This window comes from Euprymna scolopes, unplaced genomic scaffold (genome assembly GCF_053919585.1).
Source record: "Euprymna scolopes isolate OS-2025 unplaced genomic scaffold, ASM5391958v1 sca858, whole genome shotgun sequence".
NCBI lineage: Eukaryota > Metazoa > Mollusca > Cephalopoda > Sepiida > Sepiolidae > Euprymna > Euprymna scolopes.
Genome location: NW_027633944.1, coordinates 12,501 through 21,996, shown reverse-complemented (window position 1 = coordinate 21,996; position 9,496 = coordinate 12,501). Strand labels below are relative to the sequence as shown.

Sequence of the window (9,496 nt, the reverse complement as noted above, 5' to 3'; positions counted from 1 at the left end):
GTAGTGGTGTCGCTAGCGGTCGAGAAGGCACTTTTCGACGCCTACTGCCACCCCCACATGGCGGTAGGCGCAAAACTGGAAAATCGCCGACCAGAAATGTCGCTTCGTATAATCGACGTTTTTTTTGACCACCATTTTCAGGTGTCGGAGGTGGGTCTGGACGAATACCAACACCATTTCTGGGGTTTCACAACCGCCCGGCTTCTCCGACATATGTTGGAAAGGAGTAGCGATCGAGCGACGGGGGCTGTCGGTAGGCGGCCGCGGGTTGCATGTGTGCCCGGGACAGCACCCCCATCCAACTAAGGGGTGTCCCCCGGGGGCCAGGGGGACCTCGTCCAGGTCGGCCGGGCGCTTCCAGACGCCTACCGACACCGGTCAGGTCGGCGAGGCTCCCGGCGGCCCCGAGCGGGACCACAGGTTGCGGAAGGCGTCCAAGTGAGCGGCGGCGAGAGGCGGAGGCCCCCGGGGTCGACTCCGCGGCCCCCGGGTCGGTGTGCGGGCCTCCAGAGCTCGATAAAGTAGTGGTGTCGCTAGCGGTCGAGAAGGCACTTTTCGACGCCTACTGCCACCCCCACATGGCGGTAGGCGCAAAACTGGAAAATCGCCGACCAGAAATGTCGCTTCGTATAATCGACGTTTTTTTTGACCACCATTTTCAGGTGTCGGAGGTGGGTCTGGACGAATACCAACACCATTTCTGGGGTTTCACAACCGCCCGGCTTCTCCGACATATGTTGGAAAGGAGTAGCGATCGAGCGACGGGGGCTGTCGGTAGGCGGCCGCGGGTTGCATGTGTGCCCGGGACAGCACCCCCATCCAACTAAGGGGTGTCCCCCGGGGGCCAGGGGGACCTCGTCCAGGTCGGCCGGGCGCTTCCAGACGCCTACCGACACCGGTCAGGTCGGCGAGGCTCCCGGCGGCCCCGAGCGGGACCACAGGTTGCGGAAGGCGTCCAAGTGAGCGGCGGCGAGAGGCGGAGGCCCCCGGGGTCGACTCCGCGGCCCCCGGGTCGGTGTGCGGGCCTCCAGAGCTCGATAAAGTAGTGGTGTCGCTAGCGGTCGAGAAGGCACTTTTCGACGCCTACTGCCACCCCCACATGGCGGTAGGTGTAAAATCGGAATAGACCGGACCAGGAATGTCGAGGGGGAAAAAAATGACAAAGTCCTGGTGTGCCTAGCCTACGAGAAGGCACTTTGCGACGCCTACCGACATCCCCATGTGGCAGTAGGCGTAAAACTGGAAAATCGCCGACCAGAAATGTCGCTTCGTATAATCGACGTTTTTTTTGACCACCATTTTCAGGTGTCGGAGGTGGGTCTGGACAAATACCAACACCATTTCTGGGGTTTTCCAGTTTGAAAGTTTTATAAAACATGTTCGGTAGGAAGCACACTTTGGTGTGTCGGTTCGTCGGAGCAGCGACTCTTTGCCTCGTGGTGGTCCGGAACGTCTCTACGGGCTTGTCGCAAAGGCGTCAGAAAGTGGCATCTCCGCCGCCTAGGGCTGTCACCGTTATCGCTGTCGCCCCGCGCTCCAACTTGTTTTGATCCGCCGCCTTCGTTCCTGCCAACCGTGCGCCCGCTCATCGTCGTTAGGTTATAATACGTGGTACGTGTGTGTGCTTCTCCGTGGACCTAGGGCTGCTCGACGTGTCGAACGATATGTTGGAACAACTAACGGCTCCTTTTCCTGGTTCCATAGTCGTCGTGGTACCCGCGTCGTCAGCCATATCTATGTCCACCATGTTTAGCCGATACGTTTGCTGCAGCTTCTGCTTCCGCCTCAGCGTTCGCCGCTCTCAGCCGCCGCTGTTGTTGCTGCCGTTCTGCCATTCAACCACTACCTGCGAATCTTTCGATGATCGGCCGAACGACCCATCGCTGTGCGACCGATAAATCCTCCGGATTAGGGAGAAACGCCGCCGCTCTCTGCCGCCGTCGAACGGAAAAACGTACATTGTAACGAACGAACGAACGAACGAACGAATTAACGAACGAGCGAACAAACAAACAAAAATAGCCGCGGGGGATGCACTATGTAGATCCTGATCCCCTTGTAACCATACGTACGTTGTTCGATGCTCTCCCGTCCTGGAAGTCGCCGCAGCAAACAGGAGGATGAGCAGCAGCAGGCGCCGCCGCCGTAACCGCCGCCTGCCTGCCGCCTCCTACTCCTGTCAGCGTCCGATCTCACAGCCGTGTGAACGTTCGCTGACACCCGATTTCTTTCCGTCTGGCAAAACCTTGGACGTCCCGCTCGCGGTACACGTGCTGCAGCGACTTCTCGTCCGACAACGCATAAGCGTCGACGTCTGCCGCCGCATCTTCTGATACGTGGACGGTGATAGCGCTAGTCCCTTCTTGCGCCACCTCCACCTTTGTTAGCGCCAAAGAAGATCGATCGAGCAGTCGTGGTCGCAGTCGATTAACCCGTTTTCACCGTCCGCAGTTCCCAAGCCGCCGATCAAGTCGTTGCTCTTCTTGTTCGTTCTTCCCATACCGTCGATTTGCACGGCTGCCGGATGAGCCATCCTCTGTCCGGCGAAGCGCTCACGTCAGTGATCGATACTTGCACCGACAGTCCTCCCGCTCGCGACTCGGTGCTCGAATCGGACTCGTTCGTTTTTATCTCGATGCGATTGTGAAAAGGGGGACCGGTCGTCAATGTCGTGTGTGTCGACGATGTTGTTCGCCCGGTCCGCCGCGTTGTTGTCGTTTTTTTTTTTTTTTTTTTTCCCCTAACGTTCGCCGTCGCACGGACGAAAGGGTGAGAAAAAAAAAAAGCTCGAAAAAGCCGCCCAAAAAAATCGGACCGAGGAGCCGCTTGCGAGAACGCGCCATGTGCACGTTGTCTCTCCTCGGTTTTCCGAGCACGAACACGACGCCGGTCGGTCGGTCGGTCGACGAAGGCGACGACGAAGGTGACGGGAAAATTTACGCCGCCGCTGCCCTGGTCCAGCTCCTCCCCGATGACGGCTGTGATGTTGACGTTGACGTTGGCGACGACGACGACGACGACGGAGACGACGACGACGACGAGACGGCATCGATGGCGACCACGATGACGACGACCTCGACGAGTTCAGTCTGCACCTTGACCTCCGATGTCCGTGTGCACTGCCGTCGTGCTGTTTGTCGTTTGTCGTATGTATCGCTGTCAAGGGTGCCGTTGTCGTTGTTGTTGTCGACGTTGTTGCTTGCTCTCTCGTCTCGGTCGGTTGGTACGTTGATGACGACGACGACGACGAAGACGACGACGACGACGACGAGACGGCATCGATGGCGACCACGATGACGACGACCTCGACGATTCCAGTCTGCACCTTGACCTCCGATGTCCGTGTGCACTGCCGTCGTGCTGTTTGTCGTTTGTCGTATGTATCGCTGTCAAGGGTGCCGTTGTCGATGTTGTTGTTGTCGACGCTGTCGTCTGTTCTCTCTTCTCGGCCGGCTGTGACGTGGACGTTGACGACGACGACGACGAGACGGAATCGATGGCGACCACGATGACGACGACCTCGGCGAGTTCAGTCTGCACCTTGACCCTCGATGTCCGTGTGCACTGCCGTCGTGCTGCTTGTCGTTTGTCGTATGTATCGCTGTCAAGGGTGCCGTTGTCGTTGTTGTTGTCGACGTTGGTCGCTTTCGTTCTTTGAGTCTCGGTCTCGGTCCAAGTCAGGGGAGAAACAAAAAAGAGGCCATCAGCGCGGGCAGCGCGCTTCTACTGACGGCGAACCTCCTCGAAAAACAAATAAACACGTGCCCGTCGTTGTAGTTGTCTGTCTTATGTCGGTCGGTCGGTCGGTCGGTCTGTCGTTCTGTCGAAACAAAGTCCCAAATTCCAACGATACCTGGTTGATCCTGCCAGTAGTCATATGCTTGTCTCAAAGCTTAAGCCATGCAAGTGTAAGTTCACGCCACGCATTAGAACGGGCGAAACCGCGAATGGCTCAGGAACCGGACCTAATCCTCGGGACCGTATTCCTCCTCGGAGGCGATGGATAACTGTGGCAATTCTAGAGCTAATACATGTGACACAGGCCGCGATCGGTCGGCGCGCCGTCGTCGCCACGCCTCGCGCGCTGGCACCCGCGTCGGCCGTTCCGGGTCGCGGCGCTACATATTAGACTGAGACCGATGCGCGTCATTCCGTCCTCCCGTCGTCGGCGTTCCCGCTCGCGGGTCCGTTCGGTGGCGGGGCTCATAGGGCGGCGCGCTCCGCTTTGGTGACTCTGGATAACTCACTGGTCGATCGCACGAGCTTTCACGCCCGGCGACGGGTCTCTCGAGGGTCCGCCCTATCAACTGTCGACGGTCGGTTAAGTGCCTACCGTGGTTACTACGGGTAACGGGGAATCGGGGTTCGATTCCGGAGAGGGAGCATGCGAAACGGCTACCACATCCAAGGAAGGCAGCAGGCGCGCAAATTACCCACTCCCGGCACGGGGAGGTAGTGACGAAAAATAACGACGCGGGACTCTGTCGAGGCCCCGCGATCGGAATGAGTACACTTCAAATCCGTTAACGAGGACCAACCGGAGGGCAAGTCTGGTGCCAGCAGCCGCGGTAATTCCAGCTCCGGTAGCGTATATTAAAGTTGTTGCGGTTAAAAAGCTCGTAGTCCGAACTCGGGTTCGTGGTCGCGCAAGCGGCCCCGGGGCGGCGGCGCCATCGTCCGTCGTTGACTTTGGTCGTCCGTTCGCATTCCCGGCCCTTTCCGCCGGTGTCAACCGCTAGCATACCCGCCACGCGGTCCTGCCGGCGAGGTGGACGAGGAGGTCGTGATCGGGATCCGGGAAAAAAAAAACAAGTGGTCGTCGGTTCGGTTCCGGGAGTAGTCTAACGGGGGGGTGCTACGTGTGTGTGTTTGGGTGTGTTCATTCGCATCCCCGCACTCTGACCCCCGCGCTTCTCTCCCTCTCCCTTTCCGCGCGTTCCTCTTTTTTTTTGAACCCCCCGGTCCGCTCCGAGTCCCTGCTTCGTGTCTTGTCTGCGCGCGTGTTGCGGTCGGCGGTTTCTCCTCCAAGGGTGCTCTTAACCGAGTGTCCGCGGCGGCCGGTACGTTCACTTTGAAAAAATTAGAGTGCTCAGAGCGGGCTGTTCAAGCTTGCATACGATAAGCATGGAATGATGGAAGAGGGCCTCGTCTACGTCTGTCGGTCTCCGTCTACGGCGAGGCAATGATCGAAGGGAGCGGTCGGGGCCACTCGTATTGCGACGTTAGAGGTGAAATTCTTGGATCGTCGCAAGACGAACTGCAGCGATGGCGTGTGGCAAGCACGTTTTCCTCGATCAAGAGCGAAAGTCGGAGGTTCGAAGACGATCAGATACCGTCGTAGTTCCGACCGTAAACGATGCCGACCGGCGATCCGCCGGCGTTCGCTTCCATGACCCGGCGGGTAGCCTGCGGGAAACCAGAGTTCGGTTCCGGGGGGAGTATGGTTGCAAAGCTGAAACTTAAAGGAATTGACGGAAGGGCACCACCAGGAGTGGAGCCTGCGGCTTAATTTGACTCAACACGGGAAAACTCACCCGGTCCGGACACCGGTAGGATTGACAGATCGATAGCTCTTTCTCGATTCGGTGGGTGGTGGTGCATGGCCGTTCTTAGTTGGTGGAGCGATCCGTCTGGTTGATTCCGATAACGAACGAGACTCCGGCCTGCTAACTAGTGCGCCGATGTCAGTGATTTTTACGGCGGGCTCGGCGTCCTCCGTGGCGCTCGGGTCCGGGTCGGTTTTCTCACGCACTTCTTAGAGGGACGGGTGGCAGAAAGCCACACGAGGCGGAGCGATAACAGGTCTGTGATGCCCTTAGATGTCCGGGGCCGCACGCGCGCTACACTGGAGGTATCAGCGGGGACTTCGCCCCGGCCCGAGAGGGTTGGGAAACCTCTGAACCACCTCCCGTGATAGGGATCGGGGCCTGTAACCAACCCCGTGAACGAGGAATTCCCGGTAGGCGCGGGTCAACAGCCCGCGTCGATCACGTCCCTGCCCTTTGTACACACCGCCCGTCGCTACTACCGATCGAACGGTCCGGTGAGGTCCTCGGATCTGGCCGACGACGCCGCCGGGCAGTGCGCGACGTGTCCGTCACGACACTCGTGCATCTACGCCTCGGCGTTCGATGCCTGGAGAAGACGACCGAACCCGATCGTTTAGAGGAAGTAAAAGTCGTAACAAGGTTTCCGTAGGTGAACCTGCGGAAGGATCATTACCGTTTTCCCGTTCGAGACTGGTTTGTTGTTTTCCGGCCTACCTCCTCTGTCTGTCGGCGTCAACGCCTCGAATGCGCGCAAACAAACCTATAAAAGGCGGAGCGAGAGATAGATTTGTGGTGACGCGGAGGTTTTTAAAGCCCCAGCTCTTCTTGCTTGCTTCCGCGTCTTACCACCTGTTTGTTTTTTCGCCCACCGCAAGTGATGGCCGCTTCTTCTTTGCCTTGTCGCCGCTTTATCGTTTTTTGTTTTTTTTGCAGCCGCTGTGCCACCGCCGCTAGCTAAAAACAAACTACTCGCGACATTGCAATGCCGTCACGCCTCCTCGCACAGACCTCCTCGCACACTACTAAATCTATATAAACAAAAACTAATATAAAAAACCCAAGTGCTGAACCCTGGACGGGGGATCACTCGGCTCGTCCGTCGATGAAGAGCGCGGCCAGCCGCGAGAACTGATGCGAATTGCAGGACTCAGTGAACATCGACACCTCGAACGCACATTGCGGCCCCGAGATCCCTTGTCTCGGGGCCACGTCCGGTCGAGAGGCGGAACGTTACATGTCTTTCTCCGTTAACGAAACGACATCTTGCCGTCCCCGTGCCCGCCCGGTCCTCGGCACGGTGGTAACCGGGACGTCGCAGGAGCGAGTGACGAGGGGGAAGAAAAATAAAAAAAGAATTGACTCCTTTCAATGTCTTTTTTTTTTTTAAAACCCTCTCCGGCCTCCTCCTTCGTCTCCCGCTGGCAGACCGCGGAGTCTTTTCCCTTTTCGACCGCGTGAAGAAACACTGTGGAGGAGGAGCAGGAGGAGTCTGTCCGAAAGCAGCCGAAGGGAGAACAAAACAAAAAAAAAAGCACCGACCTAACCGACTGCCGACGTAAGCGCCGCCTGCTCGTCTCGCTCTCTGCCTCATGAAGGTGTCTCTCAGCGACGCCTCGAGCAGCGCGACGAGCACGGCCGTCGCACCGTAAAAAGGTGGCCGCGTCGTAGGCAACGTCGGATGGGGAGGACCCACGCTTTTTTTTTAATTGTTGGCTTCTTCATTTTCGGTCGGACGGGCGCTATATCGGCCAGCCGTCGTCACACGGAGGGTACCGATCGAGATTCCTCTCCTCCAAACACCACACTCTACTAAAAACCGCCGCCCTCGGCTCGGACGAGACGACCCGCTGAACTTAAGCATATCGCTAAGCGGAGGAAAAGAAACCAACCGGGATTCCCTTAGTAACGGCGAGTGAACCGGGAGAAGCCCAACGCCGAATCCCGTCGCAAGTTAAAGGCTTCGGGACGTGTGGCGCATGGGTCGAAGGCAGCCGTTCGTTTTCGTCTCGCATAGTTCGGAGTTCCCTCGATCGGGGCCGCCCGCGGCGGGTGCCAGGCCCATTCGGTGCGGACGGCGAGCGACGGCCTTCGATCCGAGAGTCGGGTTGCTTGGGAACGCAGCCCAAATCGGGTGGTAAGCTCCATCCAAGGCTAAATACCGGGACGAGTCCGATAGTCGACAAGTACCGTGAGGGAAAGTTGAAAAGAACTTTGGAGAGAGAGTTCAAGAGAACGTGAAACCGCCCAGGGGTAAACGGGTGGGACCGCTCACCGCGATCGCGGGGGGACTCAGTCCGGTGCTGCCTAGGCTCGAGCCCAAACTCGATGTGTGTTCTTGAAAGAGAGGCCGTCGCGGCACAGGTCGTCGTTCGTCGTGTCCGCGGGGAACTCGTTCTCCGCGGGCCAGCTTTTGTGCCCGCGTCGCCGACGAAGGAGACGGGCCGCGTGGATAGCGGGAAGGGAAACGTGGTGACGACCGCGGCGTCGGTAGGTGGCTGCGTCGGTTGGCTGCGACGGAGGGGACTCGTCCTCTCGATCGCTGCTGCCGCCGGGCCCTAACCCGCCGCATCCGTCGCCGCCGCTTCTTCTTTCCTCCTGCTCCCTCCGCGCGCGACTCCGCTGCACCCGTCCCCTTCTCATCGCTCGGCGTAATCATGGCGCGGGCGCTTCGGCGCGACCTCCGCGCGGCCGGCACCGGACGCACTTCCCCTCCGGTCCGTCGTCGCGACCCGTTCCCGGCGTGCAGGTCGAACACGCGGGTTTTTTTCCGTAGGCGGCAGGCGTTTCATCACCCTGAAAACCCCCGTCTTCCCACCTTGTGAAGTCGGGGGCCACCGGCCGTCGGGCCCGCGAACGTAACTGCCCCTTTCTGCCGGGAACGGAGGAAATCTGACACGATCCGTTACACGTGGCGAGCCGGTCCGTTTTGATCCCGCCGGAAGTCGCGTGCGGGCGACGCACTCTGTGTGTCGCTCCTTAGGCGCCCCACCGTCTCGGGCGCGTGCGCGATGAGAGGCGGGATAGGACTGGCGCGGCCTCGCCGTCACGCACCTCGCCGACGTTTCGGGTTCTTGTCGGGGGCAACCCCGCCCACGCCCGTTTCCGTTTCCGGAGAGGTCGCTCGGCGACGCTTTTTTACTCGAGCCGCCCGCCACCCCGGGTCAGCGACGTGCATCGGCAACCCACCCGACCCGTCTTGAAACACGGACCGAGGAGTCCTGGCCGTTCGCGAGTCGTAGGGGCCACCTCTGACTAACCCCGAAGGCGAAGCGAAAGCGAGAGAGCGTGTAGGAGGGCGTCGATCGGGAGAGGTGTCGTGGCAAAGTCGTCCGGGGGTCGTCGGGGGGTGTCGTCGGTCTCGTGCCGTCGTCTTCTCCTCGCCTCACCCGCCTCCGAGCCGTGCCCGATCCCGCCGGCGCGGCGTTTTCGGCCTTCCGCCGTCGCTGCTGCGGTGCCCGCAACTTTTCCTTTTTTCTCTCTTCCCGAGAGAGATAGGAGAGGGAAGGCTCGTGGCTGACGTGCGGTTGTTTTTCCCTCCTCCCCGAGAGGGGACCGGCGCATCTTCCAAAAAGGGGAATTGCCGGGCGCCAGCTTCCATATCCTCCTTCCGCCCATCGGTGAGATCCCGCGGCTTGAACTAGTCCTATTTTGTCGTCGAGTTTAGGCGCTGCGCGCGGGCGCATCACCCCCGGGTCGGTTTCCCCTTTTTCCGAGTACGACTCGGCCGACTCTGGCGTAGCGAGCGACCAGGGACCCGAAAGATGGCGATCCACGCCCGGTCGGGATGAAGCCAGAGGAAACTCTGGTGGAAGTCCGAAGCGCCTCTGACGTGCAAATCGATCGTCGGAACCGGGTGTAGGGGCGAAAGACCAATCGAGCCGTCTAGTAGCTGGTTCCCTCCGAAGTTTCCCTCAGGATAGCTGGCGCTCGATCGTCGCAATTCCATC

The 9,496-nt window shown here is 59.5% G+C and overlaps 2 non-coding genes and 1 pseudogene across 2 annotated transcripts in view; all 3 read left to right on the top strand.

Annotated features, from left to right (window-relative positions):
- Nucleotides 1-3,850: 3,850 nt before the first annotated feature.
- LOC145276353 (small subunit ribosomal RNA) lies at nt 3,851-6,221 on the top strand (annotated as a pseudogene).
- A 395-nt stretch (nt 6,222-6,616) lies between these two features.
- On the top strand, nt 6,617-6,774 carry LOC145276350 (5.8S ribosomal RNA). Its single transcript, XR_013867945.1, has one exon. It is a non-coding gene; the product is annotated as a 5.8S ribosomal RNA (ribosomal RNA).
- A 595-nt stretch (nt 6,775-7,369) lies between these two features.
- LOC145276351 (large subunit ribosomal RNA) overlaps nt 7,370-9,496 on the top strand; it is a 5,721-nt gene continuing 3,594 nt past the window's right edge. The window contains exon 1 of the ribosomal RNA XR_013867946.1: nt 7,370-9,496. This exon is cut by the window's right edge and continues 3,594 nt beyond it. This is a non-coding gene — a ribosomal RNA (large subunit ribosomal RNA).